The 21,974-nt window shown below is 33.3% G+C and overlaps 1 protein-coding gene across 1 annotated transcript in view; it reads right to left on the bottom strand.

The window, feature by feature from the left end:
• LOC126978643 (myophilin) overlaps window positions 1-21,974 on the bottom strand; it is a 35,010-nt gene that overhangs the window by 12,046 nt on the left and 990 nt on the right. The gene's annotated exons all lie outside the window — the stretch shown is intronic.

Raw genomic sequence — 21,974 nt, 5'->3', positions numbered from 1 at the left:
AAGTCAAAGTCAAATAAACATTATTCAATCAGGCTTAAACTGAGCGCTTTGAAATCCTCATTGAATATTTCTTTCTTATTACTGAATCTATCATATTATGTTCGGAAAAAGTAGAGCTCGTGTGAAGAATATACAAGACACTTAACGGCCACTCTTTTCAATCAAATAGAGTATTTTACAACGGCTGTAATATACAAAATAAGTTAGTTTGTAAGGGTACAAAACAAACTTATTTTACAAAATAAACTGTATAAATATAAATTATCGTATATTGGATGCATCAACCTTTAGAACTTGAATTAATTGTTTGTGTAAGGATGCTTCGTGGCGGTCGTAATTACTGTCATAATTAGTAATCGCATCAAATAAATACAATAATTTATTAACTACTAGCTGCCCCGACAGACGTCGTTCTGTATATAATAAATGAAATAATGTTATTATATTAATTTATCAATAATATATCATAACATCAAAAATTACTTCGTAAAATATGCACCCTGCTGTCGTAATGAAATTGTTTCACAGCAGAACTGTCAAACCGTGGGTCAATAAATTCTCTCATAGAAATTATGTATGGACACATCAAAGGAAAAACAAATTTGTTGTTTTTTATTTAATTTAGCAGCATTTTCCTATTTATTCACCTTTTAAACCTTCTCTGGACTTCCATAAATATTTCACGACCAAAATTAGCCAAATCTGTCCAGCCGTTCTCGAGTTTTAGCGAGACTAACGAACAGCAATTCATTTTTATATACATATATAGATAACAGGCCGACTTGGCACGATTTGCAGCTCCCTTTCACGAGTTGACACATGGACTACCCATAGTTCCATTCGCACATATTTGAGGGAAGGAGACAGAGCGGCAAATCGTAGTGCATACACTATACATAATTTAAGACGTTATATTTAAAGTTACAATAATTACACAGAGTTACAATAAATACTAATTAGGTAGATACATTAATAACGAAATAGGTGGGTAACGTATAAAATAAATGTTTACAGTAATGAATGAAATACCTACACTATTTTATTATCTATACTAATATTATAAAGCTGCAGTGTTTGTTTGTTTGAACGCGCTAATCTCTCGTCAGTGTTGGGTAGTCCATTTATCGGGGAAGGCTATAGGCTATGTTTTTTTTTTCAAAATTAGGGATCCGTAATAAAATAGCTATTTTGTAACACAAGGTGTAAAATCGAAAACCTATTTTTGCGTGCGCTGCAAAAACTATTGACAATAGAACAAAATGATGTACAGGCTATAATATAGGCAATATTTTATTACTTACAAAACTATCGCGTGAATTATACTTTATATGGCAAAACAACGTTTGCCGGGTCACCTAGTTTGTTATAATGACAGCTATGAGGGTATTTGTTTATTAAGGTCTCGTTCATAGTCATAGCCGGAAGCGGTCTAACAAAATAAGTTATGAGAAATCCATCAAAATGTGGTGTTTTAACGTTTTTTTAAAAACATTTAATGATTGTAATTCTTTAATATCTTTTGGTAGGTTGTTATACAATTTTGCCCCTTCGCACAATATATTTCTCGCTGGTAGGTATGTAACCGAGTATCAAGATGAAACCGAAAAATTCAACTCATGCGCAGGATGACGTAATGCTCGAAGAATTCCATGACTCAACGGCTAGAGTCTAGCTGTTAATAAAATACTAAAGTATCTTGTTGGAATACCACGCCGTTTGGTTTCAATTTTAGTTTTCTATGCGAAAATATCGCACTTTTCATGGTCAGTGTTTATTTTTAAAGTTTTAAAATTTTCATGATGCTACAGATTAAAACCATAGATCATTAATACTATTTAGACTAGATAGCTGTAAAATCGTCGAAAAAATTTTGAGGTTTGATAGTTAACCTTTATTTTAATTAACTTCAGTTAACCTTTTGTACTAAGACAAGTGAATACAAATCGCGAGTGTAAGACGTAGCTTGTCACGCACACTAAAGTAATAAACCTGGCCTGCTTTCATTGGTTGTCCAACACCGAAAGGCTCTATCTAGACGTATAAATAATCTAAGATTAAAAACATCGACGACATATCATTCGCAGTCTGATAGCGGAACGGCAAAAGTGTACTTAAAGACAATGTAAGCACACTTTTCTCCTTAGTCGTGTGTCAACTGTCACTATCCGAATCGGATTCTAGGTTCAACATACGTAACCTGAACTGAATAAATGTTTTACATTGCTGCTTATTGACCAAGAATATTTTATACAACTGAAGTAAATGCGGCAATGTATATATATATCAGTCGTGGCTCATTGTAGTGTAATTTGTGTAATGTTCCATCTATACTTATGTACGTCACTGATTAAACCAATCATCACATAAGTCAAAGTCAAATAAACAGTAGAGATCGTGAGAAGAACATACAAGAAACTCAACGGGTAAAACGAATCTCAAATTGAATTCTGATATTGTATATAACATATGGGGAATTTCAACTTGAAAAAAACAGAGTTAGAGCTAAGGTTTCATAATTCATTGATTTGATATAGAAGTGAAACAAATATAATTCGATACTATTAAATAACGATCTAAGATATAAGAATGTTGTTCATTGTTTCATTAATATGATTTAAGTGGAAAAAAATAGTTAATTATGGAACAATTGTGCTAAATTGCTCATAATACACGAGGCTTATAATATTAATGGGCAAATGAGACTTAACATCTTGTCTCACGGTGACTAGCGCAATTGTAGCGCCGATCATAATTTTTGGGCTTTACAAGAATCCTGAGCGGCACTACATTGTAATGGGCAGGGTGTATCAATGCAAGATGACCTATTTTTTATTAAATTATAATAATTTATTTCTTTTGACTCACATATCTTAACGCCTCCATAATTTTTGTCTAAACATCTTATAAACTTTAGTTTATAATCAATATAGACTTGTAACTTGTGGGTCCACCTCCTTTATACCTACGTTTGGGGGGAGCGCTAGGGTTGGTACATAATTATACATATACATAAATTATGTAATATTAAATCCGTATATCGTATAGCTCAATAGATACGATGGGTTGTAGCACAAGCCGTAGTCGAGGGCGTAAACAAGCCGAGTGTCTAGTGCGCAAGTTGCTTAAGAGTTTTGACTTAATAGCCGCCAACCTTCGTATTTTACAAATAAACGCTCGTATTTGGTTATGGCATTTTAATTTTTAACGCAGCTTTCTGTAAAACTTTTTTACTAATAGATAACTTGTGAATTGTTTCAAGGTTTCTATCAATGCAGAAAACACAAATTTCTGCTTTTTGCATAAATTTTACCTGAAATTTAGCCGTTCATTATCTATACATATAAACAAAATTGGAGTGTCTGTTTGTAATATTGAAATAACCGTTCTTTGCTATATTTATATGAATATATATACGGTACATACAACAAAATAACATTTTTTACAATTTTTTGTCTGTATGTCTCTCTGTTTGTTCCGGCTAATCTCTGAAATGGCTGGACTGATTTTGACGGGACTTTTATTGGCAGGTAGCTGATGTAAGAAATGAGTAACTAAGGCTACGTTTATTTTAGAAAAATTCTTATATTTTAGAAAAATAAAGTAATGTTGCAATGTCAAAGAAACGATCTAACAATAAAAATAATTTATTTGGCAAAACAACGTTTGCCGGTTCAGCTAGTGTACTCATAAATTTTAAAAGTAAAGAAAACATTGCAATAGATATCTACTATTGCATTTGCATTTATGGAGATTTAATATTTATTTCACAAACTTGTAAGAATTATTCAAAAACACGTATTTCCTGGAAGAAGTTTTATGGTATTTCTGCACAGTATTTTTCGTTCAATCTAATCGCTTTCTCTTGCTTGTTGTCAACAGGCGGTATGCGTTGGATGAGACAACATGCTTTTCGACCATGTTCGCGTTGACGATAGACAGTACCGGGAAGGGCCCTCTTAAGTACTTAAGCTAATGGAAACAATATACTGAAGCATTGAACGCTCACACACTAGTTTTCACAGCAATAAGGGACTGGGGTCTTGGGAAGCTACAATAGGAAACCAAGTAACGTTAAAGTCATGTACTCCCTACGTTCTTTAAGTTTGTTACTTGTTTCTAACATTAGAGTAATAAGCCAAATGGACATGCCATGACCATGACACGTAAAGCTGTAATATTTCCAGATGTTAAATTGTTTTCTTCTAATTGTTAAGTCAAACAGCTCCTTAGAACAATCCCCGTGATAAATGCGGTAGAGGACACAAAATAAAGTGACATATCTGCGCAAAAGCAAGTTTACTGTTATCTAAAATTTTAATATAGTGTAGTCAGGATGCGCAAAACTAAGTATAAGTGTAAGAGGAGTCTGTAGGATTGACAGCAAAATTTCAGTCATGAGGAGTATACAGACAATTCCATTGGTGAAATTATTTGGCTTAGGTATTTAATATTCGCCTAAATATTTTATGCCATTGTTGTTTGTTTGTAATCCTCCTTCTATGCTGTTAGTCCATCTTCCTTGCCCTTCTTATTCATATCTATAAGCATATTTTGGATTTTTTCTTTGGTATTTCAAATATTACAAGATCGTCTACGATTCAAAATTGTGTAATTTTATTAACATTTATTTCTACTAAACCTGCTGAATACAGTTTTGGTGACAGACTGTCACCCTGTCATACTCCTCTCTATATATGCGTTTTCTCTCCTTCTCTTTCTACTTTGACTTTTGCTGTGCCGGTTACGTATACATTGCGAATAATCCTGATGTATTTTTCCTCCTCTCCCGTGATTTTTCAAAGCTAGCCAAATATCTTCATGATCTAGCGAATCAAAAGCCTTGATAAAATCTATAAAGCAGCAATAAAAAGGAATGTTATATTCTTAACATTTTTCAAATATTTGTTTTACTACAAATATATTGTCAACGTTGGAGAAGTTTTATTTAAATCCAGCTTGTTCTCTTGGCTGGTTTTCAGATTGTATTTTTGTTATTCGTTTAAGATCTCTCATTTGGTTTGCTCGTGTGGTAACTATTAATTAATGTAATTATGTACACCCAAAACACTTGAAACCCTGTTCTTACATTGACGGATACAAGCCGCACCCTAGCACTTTTATATACCTGAGTAAGGTATTAAATGATTATAATAACTGTCTGTGTTATCCCAACGGAAACTCCATAGGGAGTGCCGCTTGCGTCTCTCTCTCCCCAAGAGAAGGTCGCCTTCGATGTAGGCTTAAAGGGCACCTGCGTAAAGCCAACTGCAGGTGGTGTTTAGTGGGTAGGCACCTAGGTTTTCACGTGAGTCCCACATAACCAACGCAGACTTAGGCTGCGTTGGTATGCATGAGCATTCACCACCTCCCTCCCGGAGCGTAGCCCTTTCCCTTGTTTGGGCGCAAAAAAAAAAAACTGTGCATAGAAGAGACAACAAACGCCTGTATGTGTATCCCCGAAATCCGGACTCAAAACCACGTATTTCACGGATTGTAAGTATTAAGTATCGGTTATAACAATGTAATGAAGTAACAGACAAAGACAGGCTTGAAGCGTGGATTATGTACCAACTACAGATACCAGTGATATTGGTTCTGAACGGGAACATTGTCAGTGCCGTCTTTGAATGGGTAAATACTTTAAGTACCAACCGGACGTAGCGATGTTATGATAAGGACTCTATTTGGTAGCTCATTAATATTCCGAAGCGTTAGTTAATTTGTGTTTGTAGACGAAGGAAGTGACTTGTTTCAATGTCCTATTTCTACTATAGGCACAATGCTATACGAAATATTTGGATTGATTTGAAATAGAGATGCCAGTTGGTACCTGTGCACCAATAATCATTACATAATAAAGGTCGCCAAAAGGTTGCAATTCGACCAAAATTAAAAAAAATGATTGGTTTCAAACAGAGATACCAGTTGATAGGTACACGTGTATCAATAATCATTACATACTAAATGTAGGCGACAGGTCGTACCTCGACCAAAATTGAGATTTTCTTACAGGTATAACGTTATATACATTTTTTTCAGAGACAAATGACTTCATTTTGCGATGGGATTAGTGCCCAAAATCCGTTGGGGGCCCATAAAGGAATACAATGCTGACGTATTCAACAATGTCAATAGAACTACCATTACTGATCAAGAATTTCTCGCACAATAAGTCCGTTTGTAACAACACACAATATCATAAATAGCTATGACTCAATAAGGCGGACGAAATTTGTTATTTAATTACACTATAATACGTAAGCAACTAGTTGTGTGGTCATTTGTTTACTGACAGTGCCTCGCAGTTTCATTTGCATTTACATATTTTGATCTATTGGCCATATTTTTCAATTTATTTTTAATTTATCTGATATACGAAAATACATAAAAAAAAAAATTTTTTTTATTAAATCACAAGTATCTATTGGTTTTATTAAAACTTCTAAAAAAATATTTTCTATTTAAATTATTTGTTATGTACTATTTATACAAATGATTTAAGTTTTCTTTAGTATTAATTGGCCAAAAAAATATTGGCGGAATTAACACTAAAGAAAAATTAAATCATTTGTATAATTATGGATTTCCGCAAAGTAACGCCAAATTTAATAAATGTACTATTTAAATTATTTATGTAAACCGCTTCGTAACGTAACGCGTTACGGCGTCAGTCTGTCTGACTTCCCTTTCTCTCACGCATACGATAGGCAGGCCACTCTAACAATAATCAATTGTTACTTTTATATGATAAAATAATGATACTAATAATGTTTATACACGAAATTCTAATGTACATATTCCAGAATTGTAACTAAGAATAAAATATATTTTATAATCAATAAAAGTTTTTTTTTGTTTAAAAAATTTTTTTTTTCAAAATTAGGGATCCGTAATAAAATTGCTATTTTGTAACACAAGGTGTAAAATCGAAAACCTATTTTTGCGTGCGCTGCAAAAGCTATTGACAATAGAACAAAATGATGTACAGGCTATAATATAGGAAATATTTTATTACTTATAAAACTATCGCGTGAATTATACTTTATATGGCAAAACAACGTTTGCCGGGTCAGCTAGTATATAATATAACCTTTAGAAAATATCAATATTAAATAGTTCAACTTCGATTTTTTTGACAGTTTAAATTATAACTTCTGTCGTACGTCTCGACACGTACCCTTTTTTATTTTATTTATTTATTTATTTATTCAAAAGTCGAGAAGCAGTATACATAAGGCTGGTATAAATCTTTATGGAAACTTATTCTTGAAAATATGGATAAGTGTGTATTTTATTTAGGACTTGTTTACTCTAAAACGAAATGAACTGGATGCAGAGAAAGCACAATGTCCTTATTAGGAGAGAGGTTTAAACGCACTTTCATACTACTATTTTCGCTTGCAAGAGTTACATTGCGCATTTTTTACCTACCGTAAACAATGTTGCAAGGTAAAACGAGAAGTGTAAAAAAGAAATCTGAAGCAAACGTATTTATGGCAGCGGTTTTATCTAATTCGAATTGTCAATACTTATATTTATTATACTATCCTCTTTCCTATACCAACCATGACATGTTCCTAATTTAAAAAGTGCAATATTTTTTATATTAGAAAGATGTCTTATAGACGAAACTTAGTCCTATACTATATTAATTTATAAAAAAAATGTGTGTGTACTTATGTATACACGCAAGAAGTTATACTTCTTTGGCCTAACAAAGCAAAAATCCTTAAAATTATTTATTCCTCGTGCTATTTTACGTTTGTAGAAAGAACTATATTGTAAAAATCTTGCAACGATGGCTTTGACAATTAATTATTAATTAACGAATACGGCTGTACGGGCTTGAGCCCTTTGCCTAACCTAATAATGTATGAATAAACCACAAAAAAAAAACGAATGTTGCAAACGTCAGAAAATTTTATGTACCAAATTCACCCTGTTACTTTTGCGTTACAGTGATGCGACCGCATCTTAAAATTTCTCTCTTATTATATTTTCATAACGCGCCAAATGAAGTATAACTTCAAAAACAACTATATTGAAAAAACAACAGCAAAATTATGATGTTATGTAAATTGCATACAGACAGACCTTCTAGAGAACGACAATGGGACCAAATGACCGGTATGGAGATAAGATTGAGGTCAATTTAAGGTCGATAAGTCAATGTACAGTGTATTGCACGAAAAAGTAGCAATCTCGATAATTGTGTGAGATTTCGCAACCATTGTTTACAGTTTTTGTGTAAAGCGAGAGAAATTGTTAATTACTCGAAGGGGACATTGAGATCTTTCGAGTTTTATAATCGGAATAAGTTTTGTACGGTCTACATTAATCAAAATTTCGTTTATAGTCTGGCCAAAAATACTGTCACAATTAAAAATTAAGAAAATATCGCATTTGAATTTGGAATCTGTCATTTTTATAATATGAATGTTCATTGAGTTTCCTCTTTTTGGCGTACAATATTTTGCGACAAAGAGAACCGAATCACAGTGATTGCATCACACAAAGTAGGTATGGAGCCATATGCAATTTTCAAAACTCTCCATACGCTTGGTTTTAGTAAAATGTTTGTGTAGCGGGGTATTAATAGGTACAATGAGACCTCCTCTGTTTGTGATCGATTAGAGATTACGACTTGCTCTAAACGCCATGTTAATTTGGAGTCCCTAAAAGAATCCGTACTATTGGCAGTGAAGTATTCTCCCATAGAAAGAGTTCGTTCTTCTATTGATAACTGCCCTCAACGTTTAAAGAACTGTATTGCAGTCAATGGAGACCTTTAAGATAATATATTTTAAATTATTTTGTTGTCTTGAATTGTGTAAGACATAGCTAGTCCTGCACACTAAACTAATATTCCTGGCCTGTTTTTATCGGTTGTCTAACAGAAAGAGACTCTATAGAGACGCATAAATTAAGTAAGGTTAAAGTTAATTTTGGCTTTGAATTTGCACACGGCACTACCTTGACGCTAAAGAAACGTGTTAAGTCAGATGAGCTATTTTTTACTGCATTTTACAATGTTATAAATAATATTAATGTATACGTTAATACATTATATAAAATAAATAAATTCAATTCAAACGAAAATGAGTGACAAACGTTAGATTAATGATTGGTCTCCACTGCGCTCTAATTAGATACCGCAGGCGTAGTCGCAAAGTGCGGCAACTAATAATACGCCCGAGCGGGCGTACTCAAGCCAGTCTCGAACAATGTGTGACATGTGAGCATCAAGTGATGCTTAGGGCTGATTTCACTATTGAAGTAGACCGCGATTAGAAAACTATGGACTAAGTTTACGCCTGTTTTTGAGTTTACAGACTCAGTCCTCATATTTTAACCTTTTACTTATCTTAACGTTCTGCTGTCATGTCTGTATAAATGTATTATTTTGTGTTCTCAGTGAAACTATTCTAGGATATATAACCAATATTGTAATTTTTAAATTTTATTTAACTTTATTTTTTACTAAAGTGATGTATCTGTTTGTTTCCTTAATAAATAAATAAATAAACCCAACACAAAGTATACGCAGTTATAACCTTAAAGCATTTAAATTCTGACCTCTGAATTTTGGACATTTAACATATTTGATTGCGTGCAACAGCTGTCACTGTCGTTATCGTAATGTGTCCTGTAAAAAGTTTAATTAAGTTCATAACTATCGATGTCTGTCTCCTCTCCTTGTTTACACTCCTTTTGTAAATATATTAAAATAAATAAGATTAAGTTGTAAATATCATTAAGTAGTTATATTAACTAATAATTTAAGTAATTCTATCTGTGTATGTCTAACAGCATGTATTATTTCTTTCAGATATTACACCGATAATTACCGTTAAACTTAAGAGACACATACTCAAAGCTTAGTAGTCTACTTTAACGTGATACTGGCAATCTGTGGTGTGTCTTCCACAGAATCCACAGGCGAGAATAGAATAGAATTATCGATGACAGTTTTGACAGCTATTTGATACATTCTATTATTTTTTTCATGAATACTCGGTTGTCGTGAAAGCGCTTTGTGTTTAACTGAGATCAAGACTGTTTTATTAAACTCAGTTTTAAGTGTCTTTTTGAAATCGGGCCTTGTAGTCGTCCATAAACAAAATATATAATAATCTATCTTGGCACAAAATACAATTAAGTATACAACAAAGTTAAATTGTGATTATGGAGAAATTTGGTCAGGCTTCAATCTCGAACATATGGCGGTGTTTTGAAAGTGGCCTATATTTAAGCCTTATAAATACGTCCTGCGTAAAGGCCATACCGTATAAGGCAGTGTTGTGTTGTAAGTAACCAAGCCTTAAGTGACTCAGACGATACTTGCGGTGAATTACTATGAGTGTGTACATTCTTTGGCACATTTTAACATCTGTTCCTATTGACGAGCTCATCAAGGCTATTCGTTGAATTACTTTGACTAAGATGACCAATTTATCGATTGTTGTTTCTGTTTTTTTGAGGTTTATTTTAATTTTTGTTGGTTAAGATTATGAATGTATTTTTTTTATGAAAATAAGGGACGAGATGTGCATGATGTTCAGGTGATGGTGATTGATACGCCCACTACAATGTAGCGCCGCTCAGGATATTTGAAAAATACAAAAATTCTGAGCGGCACTACAATTGCGTTCGTCTTGAGACATAAGATGTTAAGTCTCACTTGCCCAGTAATTTTTATTAGCTACGGCTCTCTTCAGTCCGAAACACAATTATGATAACATATTACTGCTACACGGCAGAAATAGTTGGCCGTGGGCCACCGCGGCCAACTATATGGTGGACCCATAATCTAGCCGGCATCCTGTGCAAAGGAGCCTTTCAATCTGGTACTAATTTGCCAATAACTGATGATACCAGTTGAAAAATCTGTTTTTCCTCTATTTTACACTTGTTTCATCTTTCCACTTTGTTTATCACAGAAAATATTCAAGAATATCTTCTGACCGCTATATCGTTCTGATGGAAGCAGTGTTAATGGTGTTTTATAATATAAATTAGATTGTAATTATTGTTATGAAAGGTTTCCTAAACAATAAAAACATATTAATAAAAGCTAAAAGTAGTAACAATATTATTATTATATCTATAATATTATATTTGGGTACTGAATCCAAAAATACTATTCTGAATGAGTAGTATTTAGAGTAGAAAATAATTTGAAAATCGACTGCTTGGTGCGCATGTAATCAGCACGAAAAGAACCAAAGGGGTAAAAATACCGGGTATCGGACATAACAAAATCGCTAATCGTATAGATTATGATAAGAAAAATGGGGCATGCTTTATAAATTATTGAAGAGGCATCGGTTCTTGAGAAGTATGCGAAATTTCAAACTAATCCGTTTTGAAGGGGACGAAAATTGTGTTTAAAAAAGATTCCGTTACAAATTTTACAAAGCGAATAAAGGCTTGTTAAACTATTCAGTTGAACATCGAAATAATTAAATAGTTATCACTTGTTCTAGGCCATGCGTCAGGTGTTTCACGACTTTGAATATTTATCTAAACGAGTTAACTATTACTTCTGTATGTAAATTGAATTCTTAACGGTTAGGCTCTGTATATAGTAGTTATATGTGCCCTGACTACATTAACTTTCGCCGGGTTAAATGACTGTTTATTTCAATAAAATACTTTTCTTTAATTTCTGACGTGTATTTTTTGCACGTTTCATAATTGAAGCGTTGATGTAGTGCTCTATAACTCTCGAAATGTCAAAAAAGGCAGTTTTCTCGAAACTGAAATTCAGTGACACAAATATATTTTAATAACAATTATTTTATTTAACATAGTAAATAAATAATAGAAACATTAATGTTTTCTGGACATCTTAAGGAGTATCTTCTGGAGTTATATACTGTTACAAATAAACAATATATTATATTTGAATTTGGAATGATTTATGGTCAGTTATAGAGAGTACGGCTTGGTCTAAACGACATGATAATTTGGAGTCCCTAAAATAATCCGTACGATTGGCAGTGAAGAATTTTCCCATGGAAAGAGTGCCTGCTTTTATTGATAACTGGCCTCAACGTTAAAGGACTGTACTGCAGCCAATGGAGCCGACTTCGATGAAGCTTTTTATATTTTAAATTGTTTTATATTTATGTATTAAACTAACACACTATTTTTTTTTCTTTTCTTCAGTACTTATAGCAAGACTAGGTATTGTATAGACATTTACCCCATTATTCATAATGGTCCGCCAACTTTAAACAGCCGCTTAGGAGTGTTTTTTCTCATTCTGACTTAGGTGAATAGAAGAAGACAGAGTGAGAATTAGTGATGCTTTAAGTTAGCAGACTATTATGAATAAGGGGGTTAAAATTTATCAATTTTCTGTCTAGTAGTTCCAGAGATTAGCGTGTATAGAAAGACAGACAGATGGTAAATTTTTGAAGATTTGTATTTTTGTGTTCAAATACACTCTCTTCATCACCTACCATACAATGGGTATTTAGAAAAAAATATTCAATTTACGAACAAGTTCTTGAGTCGCCTTAAATATCTTTTGCTCTCGCTTGGTGGCCATGGACTTGTTCCAGCATTTATCCTCCCCCTTTTCTTCATTTTTTTAAGTGATAACTTCTTATGTGAGGGTAAACCGATTCGTAACGTAGCGCGTTACGGTGCCAGTCTATCTAGCTTCCCTTTCTCTCACGGCAGCGTTTGGCAGGCTCTTCATCTCTCACTCTAACCAATTGTTACTCTTGTATGATTAAATAATGATACTTATAAATTAATAATGCACACAAACAAAATTCTAAAGTATATACTACATATCCAAGAATTGTAACTAAGTATAAAATATATTTTATAATCATTACTTACATTAACATAATAATATACATCAAATTTAAGTATTAACCTAAGCTTTTAAGTTAAACAATTTCAATATATAGTTCAATTTAGGTTATGTTAAGTTATCACTTGTATCGGGCGTCCCGAGACGCACACCTTATTTTTTCTTATATTAAAGTTATTCAAGTAAGCCTGAGATAAACCCTTTAGTATCATTAAATTGTAAGAATACATTTTGTATCAAAACAAGTTATAAATTTTAGTGTAGCGTCAAAATTCCTTCCTGTGGGTGAAATAAGTTATAAAGCTTGCATTGTTGCACTGGCGTCTCATTGGTGCTATCATATAACGGTTTAAAAACCGGTTGCAGCCGGTTACACGTATTGACTGATACTCCTTGACCCACATAACCGTGAAGGAAGAAAGGTGCTTGATGGTATTAAACCACTTTTTTAAGTGTCCATCTTTAGCAATTCTTGTGACGACATTTATAGGTCTTAAATCTTTAAACGAGCAATTCTTGTATATATATTATATGAATATCAGAAACGGGTCAAAAGATTTTAATGAAATTTAGTATACAGGTAGTTTCGGGGGTGAAAAAACAATTCAATTTAATTTTAAAAAATTTAGTTTAATCCGTGTTTTAATGAGAAACTGCTACTATAACATTAGAATATAAAGGTAAATTTCGCCACTATTCATATACAACACTATAATAGCTCAGATGGGACATTGGGTGATCCGGAAAGCAGAAGACCCCGGTTAAAAATCCCAGTAAAGCTTGGTCGTCCAGATGTTAAGTGATTCTCTCCAATTTAAGGAGTTTATTATATCCAATAATATAAATTATACAATAGTAAAAATAAAAATAATTTCCAACATAAATTTACGATAAGGATTATTTAAAATGCAAATTTTATGCCATCAATCGTTCCTGAATTTGTTAAAAAAAACAAACAAAAATTCTGGGAGATTTTATTGAAGCGCTTCTTCTCTCAAAGAGCGTTAATTGTAAAATGTTTCCGAAGTTATGGTAAAGATTTATTTTAAATCAATATTTTAAAAATATATAATATTTACATGTTATTTGCCACTTCAGACTTTGATTCAAAATTAAATCAAATCAAAATCACTTTACTCATGTAGGTCAAGGAAATGACATTTATGGATGTCAAACAAATATTTTTCTTATTGGATCTACCGCTACTTCGTAAAGGGTTGAGCTAATGAGAAGAAGTAGCAAGAAACTCATTGCCACTCTTTTAAATAAAGGTTCACATTTCCATCGATTTACAAATAATTTCATTTACAATATAATATGTAAAATGATGCAACAAACATACTCAAACGTCAAATAGTCAATGCCTTACACGAGTAAGTCAAAAAAGTAAATGTAAATTTAAAAAAAAAAATCAACCAAATACAGACAGACGTACAGAATATCAAAGTACGTTATTCTTCAGAACGTTTCTGATGGATTTTATTTGTATAGATATAACTACAAATACATAAATACGTAATTTTGACTTTAATTGGATTAAACCCTAGCGTTACATAAGTCGAAATTACAGAAACTTAAACATACATAAATACGTAGAGTTGAGTTTAAATTACCGCTGGTAAATGTTAATTTTTTCTACGTCTCTCCACCTGTACTTAAATTCAAGGGTTTTCAGAGTGGTAGAAATGTTTAATTTAAAAATACTTAGCTGTAGCGAAACACCGTGTATTTTATTTTCGCGTTAAGCCCGTCACAGACTCATGTAACTCTAAATTTTATAGCTTTGCTATTTTACTATTATTATTATATATTACTAATACTAATATTAGTTACAACTAAAGAATGTTTGCTCTAATGTGGGGTAATATGTAATAGGTAATGTGGTATTTCTGTTACGTCACGGAGATACAGTTTGCTATTTGGTTTTTTTTAAACTGGGACAGTATGAGGTAATTTTAATCTAAAACACAGAGAAAAATTGTCTTAGGAACCATTTGTTCTTTTATTGTAAAAAAAAAATTGTAAGGTCGGAGGTCTCGTTAAGCCTTATTTGAACAGGATGCCGTCTTTCGGTCTGAAGAGGGCCGTAACCGAAATACGACAATTCTACTTCAGATAACATTTTACCAGTGGGAGGCTCCTTTGCACAGGAAGGCAGCTAGGTTATGGGTACCACAACGGCGACTCTTTCTGCCGTGAAGCAGTAATGTGTAAACATTACTGTGTTTCGGTCTGAAGGGCAATGAAGGCAAATGACTCTTAACATCTTATGTCTCAAGGTGACGAGCGCAATTGTAGTGCCCTGCTCTGAACTTTTGGGTTTTTCAAGAATCCGGAGCGGCACTGCATTGTAATAGGCAGGGCGTATCAATGACCATCACCTGAACGTCCTGCTCGTCTCGTCCCTTACTGTTATAAAAAAAACTTAGATGTTTTATTAGACAGCCCAATAGCCCCCAGCTCTAGATTGCCCAATTTCAATGGGCAGTGTAGGCTTTTATATCCATAGGGTCCTGGGCTACAGCTCATGGGGCCCTCACATCTCAAATCTCAAGTTATTTGTCTAGGAGTCATACAGGTACATAAAAATATAATGTACATTATAAAGTATCAAAACATAACAAAGTAAACACATGCCAAAGGAATTTGAAACTTGAATCAAATTACAACACCATGCAACGAGGCACCGAACGTGCCTAATCGTTGTAAACCATTTCATTAGAGATTAATTAAAATTGTTTTGAAATAATACATTAAGTACGTAAAACACACACACACTTTCGAAACCTTTTCATATATTTTTATTAGACATATTTTTAGCATAACACTTAGAAGAGCAGGCTAAAGTTATTTATTTATTTAGGCAATCCAAACAGATTAAAATAACTTCAAAACTAAAGTCTTAATTAAGTTACATTTAAACCTTATTGCAATCCTATAGAGTAGCACAGCTTGAATAAGATTTTTAAATTAAATAAACTACAATATTCCTAATCTACTTAATTAGTTAACCGCGATTTAGTCCGCGATGGACTCCTAAACTAATGAACGGATTTTGATGGGGATTACTTCATGGAGTGCAGTTTGGTCCAACTTGAGAGATAGGATAGTTTTTATTTCGATTTGGGACCCATAATTAATCAATTTCAATATTTGTTTTGTATGGACATATTTTCTATGAGAGAATTAAGTGACGCACGGTTTGTCAGTTCCACTGTGAAACAATTTCGTTATAACAGGAGCATGTTTTATGAAATAATTCTTGATGTGTTGAAATATTATTGCCAAATTCCTATAAAACGGTTTTTTTTATTATATACAGAACAACATCTATCGGGTCAGTTAGTAGTTTAATAAAAAATAACGAAAGTCTAGAATCGAAAATATCTATGTCTAATTTGGCTATTTCATTATATGAGCGACATACTCTTATGGTTTGGTTATAATCCGAGGTGTTATTTGAACAAATGTCTAAAGGGTTTTGATCTTGAGCCCATTTGTCTAATATATATGAGATAGCAAAGTGGAATTGTGTGAGGAATAGATGTTCTTTCAAATGCTTGTTCCTGTTATGTGCAGCGCACTCCGTTTTCCATACGAAAGGCTGTTCCATGCTTTGTGGGTTATGGCGTGGTGATGTTTGTACAATAGCATAAAGTTGCATTGAGTAGTTAATAAGTTAGGAAACTTGTGGCCGACATCACTAAAGTTCCCCAATTCTCTACATAACTATATTTGTTAAGAAAGGGACTAAATTAACCTTATAACAGTAGGGGACTCCAAACCTTTGAAACGTATGAACGACCTAAGGTAACCCCTTAACAGATTTAAGGGGGTGTAAGTAAAATTGGGCATATAATATAATAATATTGACACTTTTTTACACAAATTATCTTGCCCCAAACTAGGCATAGCATGTATAGGGGTACATACAAGACAATGATATATTAAAAACAATAGACTTACTTCAGGGTCCCTAACCACAGGGCTATATGGGTCGTATATATTATCTTACTAAAGATTGGATTATTTAAGGAAGAGGACAATAATTAATAAGTAATATTGTACAATTAAACTTATTATTTAATAGCCTGAGGGCGGTCACTCCATTCCCATATTCAGTTTCAGCATTGTTTGTAGAACATACGAGTACACTGAGTGTTATATTTAAAAAAATATTCAAGTTTAAATATTAAAACTTTGTTAGGTACCATTTTATATCATAACTAGCTGACCCGGCAAACGTTGTTTTGCCATATAAAGTATAATTCACGCGATAGTTTTATAAGTAATAAAATATTGCCTATATTATAGCCTGTACATCATTTTGTTCTATTGTCAATAGTTTTTGCAGCGCACGCAAAAATAGGTTTTCGATTTTACACCTTGTGTTACAAAATAGCAATTTTATTACGGATCCCTAATTTTGAAAAAAAAAACATAGCCTATAGCCTTCCTCGATAAATGGACTACCCAACACTGAAAGAATCATTCAAATCGGACCAGTAGTACCAGAGATTAGCGCGTTCAAACAAACAAACAAACACTGCAGCTTTATAATATTAGTATAGATATTAACAGAGATGATATATATTAAACAATTTGCTTTAATATATAATTAGGTACTGAATTATGTATATTATTAAAAAATATTTTTTTTACAAGACCAATAATATTTTATTATAGTTGAAGCCAGGTTCTGAATAATTCTTTATTAATTTATTAATTAATAATTAACATCTATCGCTAGTTGCGCTTGTAAAAGAATTTCTTAGTGCCATAAAGAAATTCTATTTAATTGTTCAAACCTACTTAGGTTTGAACAAACTTATGTGCTTTTTAGATCAAGTTTTTAATATACATGTAAATAGTATAAGTGCTTATTAAAATAAAATAAAAAATGACTCTTTAGCTGATGTTTAGTGTACTTATACATCTAATTGTAATTTAATAAAAATGTATGCCTTTTTTCAATAATTAATTTCCCATTTGTGTATGAACTTAATTGGGAATTATATGCAAAGTCGTGAGTATAAGCTTGTATGTTATCATGTGAATTCTCATTAGATTCAACATGAATCATTAGTAAGAAGGAACACGCTCAAACAACCACACCCTTCACATAAGCATGCCAAAGACAAACATGCGCATGCAATTATGACCCCTATGCTGTTAATAACGACAGCCAAGCCTTTTCTAATATCATTTAAAGCAATATACACACACACATCGCTATTGTTTTATTTCTTTACTGAACGACCGATCACAAATATTCCATGAATTAGTGAACAGAACCCTTTTTGAGGGTTCCTTCCGTAACCAAAGATAACCAACAGAAACCCTATTACTGAGACCCCGTACTTGCCGGCTGTTGACGGTTTAAATTTTGACAGATATGTAATGTAAAAGTATGTTTATCTACTCTGTGGTACAGAAAAATGGTGTGTACTTATGTATGCACGCAAGAAGTTATACGTCTTTGGCCTAACAAAGCAAAAATCCTTAAAATTATTTATTCCACGCGAATAGCACGCTATTCTACGTTTGTAGAAAGAACAATATTGTAAAAATCTTGCAACGATGGATTTGACATTTAATTATTAAATACGGCTGTACGGGCTTGAACCCATTGCCTATCCTAATAATGGACGAAGATACCAAAAAAAATATAGAATGTCGCAAAGGTTAGAACACCTTAGGAACCAACTTAACCCTGTTACTTTTGTGTTACATTTACATTACATTTTTTCATAACGCACCTAAAGAAGTATAACTTCAACAGAGTTAAAATACAAAAGTGATATGTATTTAGGTACAGCTTTAAGAGAAATGGAACCGGATTGTCGGTTTTTAAAACTTTGGTTGCGAAAACTAATGAACCGATCAGATTAATACATAGTTACAAATAATTCATTACATATGACAATTCCTACAATGAGCGGGTGAGGGGTACTTAATTTATATGGCAACACAACGTTTGGCGGGTTAGCTAGTTTACTTGTATACCCATAACAGTTTCCTTTATAATTATGATATACTAGCTGACCCAGCAAACGTTGTATTGCCGATATTAAAATCGCGATACAAAAGTAACTGTTGATCGTAGATGGGTGATAATTTGAAGTTGCATGTATCTTTTTAAGCTGACTCATAATCAAACAAATTTAAAAAAAAATGTAAAAAAAATTGTCGTGGACCACCCTTAACATTTAGGGGGATGAAAAATAGATGCTGTCCGATTCTCAGACCTACCCAACATGCACTCAAAATTTCATGACAATCGGTCAAGCCGTTTCGAAGGAGTTTAGCAACAAACACCGCGACATGATAATTATATATATTATATTAGGACTGTGTCGTGGAATCAAATAAAGCTATAATTGCCAGATAAATAAAATTAGACCATTTAACTTGGCGGTCAATAATTTGGCATCTCTATGGTAAATGATTTAACGATTAAAAATATCAGTATCATAATATTACAACAGATTAATTAATATTGAATTAAAATCAAAACATATGTAAGAAACTATGTGTGTAGACTGTTATATCGATAAACAATCAATAATCAGGTACAATATTACTAGGTACCTAGTAGTTTAACAGTATTTGTTTTTCTGATTTGTTACTTATTAAGTGCGACTTTGATTTAAAAAAAAAAATCAATTTTATCATTCTTGTTTAAGCATGACAACATAATTTAACTGGCGACCAAATATCAGCTCAACCATTAAAGAATCTGGCTCGTGTAACCAGTTATATTGAATCCCTTATACATCTTCTTTGCCACCACATGCAGCTAGTCAAGAATAATTTGTCAAATTTCAATAAAATAGTTGAGAACGAGCAAAATGAGTCTTTAAATCCAACATGAGACAGCTATAGTAAAATGTTGTAGCTCAAACACATACTACACTACATAATATTATGCACAATTATATTGTATCCATAAAAAATAAAAAGTTAACTGATTGTACTAAATGAAAATTCCATCTTCGCACGACACGCCACAAGTTAGGATATCATCCCCACCATCTGGATGTGTGGCGGTCCTCCACAGTGCGGTTTCCAAGGAGCTTGTTTCCTCGTACTACAACTATGTGGAATGAGCTTCCTTGTGCGGTGTTTCCGGGACGATACGAAATGGGTACCTTCAAAAAAAGCGCGTACACCTTTCTTAAAAGCCGGCAACGCTCTTGTGATTCCTCTTGTGTTGCAAGAGAATGTGGATACGCTCGTTTGTCCTCCTATTCCATAAAAAAAAAACAAAAAACTAATATTCCCTGTAGCAGTGACTTGCAGCGTCTCGTCTTATACCCTAAACACATGATCGGATTTGGTACGGCCGGACCATCGCACGGTATTACGGGCGTGGGTTAGCGCCTCGCACCAATTTGTCCACCGTCGTACATGGTACGGTCCGGACGGTAATAATAATAATTTTGTACGATGGACCATAAGACATACCGTCGAATATTATAGTCCACTACCGTTCCGCGTCAGATGTTCCGGCCGTACCAAATCTGCTCATGTATTTGTAGCTTTAGTCTCGTCGTATTCAGAAAATTCTCGTAACACAAACTGCCGACCAACATGGCGTATGACGTATGTGGTCTCACTAATGCACACCGAAGCGTTTGTAATCCATGTTTGTAATTATTATCACAGTCAAACCATTTCCATATAGGTACACTAACAGCTGGTGTATTATGCCAATAACTCCTATTGTTCAGGCCATAATGTTGTCAGATTCATTAGTCACGTTGATTTTGTTACATCATTCTTATTAGATACGAGCGGCAGACCGCAACTTTACTCGCGCAGTAGGTATTCGAAGGATAATTCAATAATAAATAATAATAATACGGTTATACTTTTACACAATATCTTGCCCCAAACTAGGCTTAAGGTAAGGTACATAATATATGTATCTATATAATTATATTGTATCCATGAAAAACTTATAGAACGAAATGACAACAAAAACCAAATATTACCCGTAGCAGTGGATTGCCACAATACAAAAATATAGCGTACAGACAAATTCCGAAATACGGAGCTTACCTACGCGTCTCGTCTCTTCTTATAGGCTAAGCACATGGTCAGATTTGGTACAGCCGGACCATCGGATGGTCCGGTGGGCATGGGTTGTCGCCTCTCACCAATTGGTCCGTCCGGTACGGACAGTAATAATAATAATTTTGTGCGATGGACAACCATCGCGTCCGATGGTGCGGTTCGAACCAAATCCGACCATGTGTTTAGGCTATTATCGTAAAAAAAATTATATACACCCCTTAAACCCAACAGCATCAAATCGATTTGTTCCATAGACTAATCCTGTTATACAAGTGCCTATTAATTAGTGACTCTGCCCACTGCGCTAGAGGTCCCGACTCCTCAGTTCGAATCCTAATAAGTGCAAAAATTTTATACGATGAATATGTATGTACTATGTTTGAGTATGTAAAGTGTATTAAATATATCGTTGTCTTAATAGGCAACGCCTAGTTTGGACAAGATAATGCTTATGTACAAAAGTGTATTAATAATAATAATAACAGGATAACGTGCCTCTGAAAACAGGCGTGCTACGATAAAATTTTATATACATATATGTATGCATGTCTGTCCTCTAAAACTACTAAATAAAATCAATGAATGAAACCATACAATACACCTAGCTGGTTTAATAGAGTAGAATAATTTGCTTACTTACCTATACCTACAGTGATACGATTACATCACTTCATTTGTCACAATGTTGTGTTTAAGTAAATTTCAATAAGTTTCATTAAGATCCTAACTTTATTAAATTCTGGAGAATTCTAGTGGGTAAGTATACACTGAGTAGATAGGTGCTAGGAAAATAATACTTTCTTATTGGAATATACCTACATTTTCAGCAGTGTTTTTTTTTAATGAAAATACGGGACGAGACGTGCAGGTCGTTCAGATGATGGTTATGGATACGCCCTGCCCAATGCAGTACCGCTCAGGATTCTTAAAAGCCTAAAAATTCGGAGCGGCAATACAATTGCGCTCGTCATCTTGAGACATAAGATGTTAAGTCTCATATGCCTAGTAATATCACTAGCTACGGCTCCCTTCAGACCGAAAAACAGTAATGTTTAGACATTACTGC

Source organism: Leptidea sinapis, chromosome Z (genome assembly GCF_905404315.1).
Source record: "Leptidea sinapis chromosome Z, ilLepSina1.1, whole genome shotgun sequence".
Classification (NCBI taxonomy): Eukaryota; Metazoa; Arthropoda; class Insecta; order Lepidoptera; family Pieridae; genus Leptidea; species Leptidea sinapis.
Note: the sequence above shows the minus strand (reverse complement) of the source record. Positions and strands in the feature narration are given on the sequence as shown.